The 3145-nt window shown below is 43.5% G+C and overlaps 1 long non-coding RNA gene across 1 annotated transcript; it reads right to left on the reverse strand.

Moving 5' to 3' along the window:
• Positions 1-444: 444 nt before the first annotated feature.
• LOC118501751 lies at positions 445-2402 on the reverse strand. The gene is made up of 2 exons (XR_004904406.1): positions 2192-2402; positions 445-1266 (listed from the first exon to the last, which is right to left on the reverse strand). It is a non-coding gene; the product is annotated as an uncharacterized LOC118501751 (long non-coding RNA).
• Positions 2403-3145: the final 743 nt, after the last annotated feature.

Below are 3145 nucleotides of genomic sequence, written 5' to 3' on the forward strand. Positions count from 1 at the left end.
TGGGGAGAGCCAACCCCATTCCCATTCTCGAGGGCTCCTGGTTCTCCAGTCAATTCACACGGAGCCCAGCAACACTTTGCTTCCCGTTCTTGAACCCTGTGAGATCCCTGTATACAGTTGGTAGGTACCCGCACCCCCTTTCTACCTCAGAGGACCGATGATGCGTCTTACAGTCACAGGCACCCTGACTGGGAAGAGAAAATTGTTTTTGCTGAATCAGCTGCAGCCTGTGACACGTTCAGTCACCTGAATTTGTAGCTCATTTTTGGCCTTCCCGTAATTAGCTAATTACAACGACTCAGGACAAATTTTTTGTTCATTCTATGTCTCAGTTTCTTTAATAGATAAAAACACTATAATTTTATACAGTGCTTTACCACTTAATAACCAACCACTTTCTATACACTATCTTGTGAAGTTTTAAAAAGTTCTTAGAATACAGGCAAAGAATTTTTATCCATCTTCTGGAAACTTTCCTGAGATTTCACAGTTAAGTCCCAGTGAAAATGGGGCTCACACACCAGTCTCCTGACTTCTGTCTGCTCAGGACACCGCCAGCTCCTCCTCAGAGAATGTAAGCCATTTCTTTAAAGGATGATAAGTTGCAGATTAGTTGATTGAAAGAAGGGATGAATGAATGAACAAGCAAATGAATAAACTCTTAAGATCCCTTTCATGAGAATTTTTGGTGCAAGACTTTCGAGTCATTAGAGGTAACAGCAACTGCATATTTATATGAATCCTCTTTCAAAATATATTGATACTAAGTTTAACAGTAGGACCAGTAGACTGAAGATATATTGTTGCAATAAACTGCTCTATTTCTAAAAATGTGCATAACACTCCTACCCGTGGCCTGTGCTTCATGAAGGATTCCAGTTGCCACCTAGAAATTGAATTTCAAGGCTGTAGGCTCAAGACCTTGCCTAGACCCCTGGGCAGGCAATACCTGGTCCTTCCCCACCTTAAAATATGTTAACTGAGGTTACAAGGAACTTTTAATACTAGGATGACATCACACGTTCCAGTCCCCAGAACTTGTGCACAGTTTCCCCAAGGCCACTGACATGGCCTGAGCAGGTCCCACCATAGGAGCTTTCTTCCCCTCCCTCCTCCCAGCCAGGGCCGCCTCCAGGCTCGGGGGAGGCTGGTGGTTGCTGCTCCTCAGAGCTGCCCTGCACTGTGTTCCACACAGAACGCTGCTGAGTCACCTTACTTTCGTCCTACTGCTGCCACCAAACCACATGGCCTCTTTCTCAGTTCCGCCTGAAAGAGAACACGTTATGCAAACTAGGTGTGAGCACAGAACACAACCCCCTTCCTCCCTCACACCGAGAAGCACATTGGGGACACCTTATGTAATTTAAGGATCAACCAACAGAGCGTGATTTAATCACACCCAAGTGGCAAAGAGATGGAAGGAGAAACCCGGTTGGAGCTGGTTCACTGCTGAAAGGGCTGGACCCTCAGTTTGATCTGTTCCATGTGGCTCAGAGAAAGGCACTGAGTGTGTGGGTTAGAAGTGATCATCATGTCACGCTCTTATGTTGTAATGATGATAGCTACCAGTAGTGACATATCATAATGCTACTGACACTGATGTCTTTACTGCATATGCCACACCTCGTGCTAATTCCTTTATGCACATTATGCATACAATACTTGTAAAGCCTTTCACACAGCGCCTGGTACAAAGTAAGTGCTCAGTGTACACAGGCATCTCAGTGGAATTACCTTTTTTATCCTTACAACCACCCCGAAATCTTTGCTAAGCCTTGCTCTTTGCATCAGTTATTCCTTCAGGAAATATGTACTGAGCATGTACTGTGTATACCAAGCACTATGTTAGGCCCCAGAGACACACAGAAGAATGGGCCTGTGCCCTCAGACATGGGTTCCAATCCAGTGTGACTACTGTCTTTCTTGGTGGTGTTGGGCTGGCTCCTTGAGCTTTTGGAGCTCAAAGTTATTCAACTGTTAAAATGAGTATGATAATTTCTATGTCATGGTTGTTGATAGGCTTAGACACATGCAAAGGGTTTAACCCAGCACCTAATATAGTCTCAGCATCATTTAATACGGAATTTTTACATAGCACCCTGGAAAAAGAATACTATCACCCTGGAAAGAGAATCCCTTTTGGGCCCACGCAGTGATCAGTGGGAATCAGCCTGGGATTCCCTCCTCTTACCGGCAGGCCACATGATGGGCCAGTGCGATTCCGAGTTTGAAATCAGGGTTTCTCTGAGACACGGGTGGACTTAGATTCCACATTTCTCCTGGACAGACGAAGCATCGATACACATGGACGGGAGACTTTTAAAAAAAATAGGAGTCTAACTCAAGCATAAATCAGAGTCTTAGAAATCTTCAGACACTTGGCATGGTGTGAAGTTAAATATAACAGCATTCCTGTTACTTCTGGGATATTCCTGATTTTTTTTAAAAAGGTAAGAAATGTGACATTTTAAAGCCATACACATCTCAAAAACCCCTCCTGAGAAAACATTTTTCTGTGTTGACTACGACACAGAGGACATTTTCCCCAACTTCGGACAGAATGGGTGTGCAGGGACGAGACCCTTGCCTTCCCGTCTCCACCCCCTTTCCATCCCTTCTCCTCCGAGAAGGTCGACGTCTTCAGGCCAGAGTGACCTGCAGGTCAGCGGGGAAACTGAAATTGAAACTGGTTTAGGAAAGAGCTTTCTGACCTCTTTGTGCTCACTCTTCAGGAAATTTGTGTATGCTTATTCGTTTTCTTAACGTCTCTTGGTTATGTTTTTTTTTTTCCTTGTTTTGGTTTCATATATAAAACGTTCTGTGTATTTATTTTCTGGATTTATTCCCTAAAATTTTAAGTAAGAGATGGTTTAGAGCAGTGTTTCTCAAACTTTTTCCCCCTCCAATCCTTAGTAAGAAATATATTTTACATTTTAACCAAAAGTTTCATGAAATAATACCCACGCTATGAAGTATGTACTTTATGATTTTTAAAATTCTGTTCTCTCTTACATGTAAGAAAATGGAACCAGAGGCCTAGCAGGTGTGGGTGGTGACTAGGTAGGGCATGGGGCACTTTTAAGTCAATGGGACTACTCCGTATAACATGATAATGGGGGACACACGGCATGCGTTTGTTAAAACC

The sequence above is a fragment of the Phyllostomus discolor genome, chromosome 7 (assembly GCF_004126475.2).
Source record: "Phyllostomus discolor isolate MPI-MPIP mPhyDis1 chromosome 7, mPhyDis1.pri.v3, whole genome shotgun sequence".
Lineage (NCBI taxonomy): Eukaryota > Metazoa > Chordata > Mammalia > Chiroptera > Phyllostomidae > Phyllostomus > Phyllostomus discolor.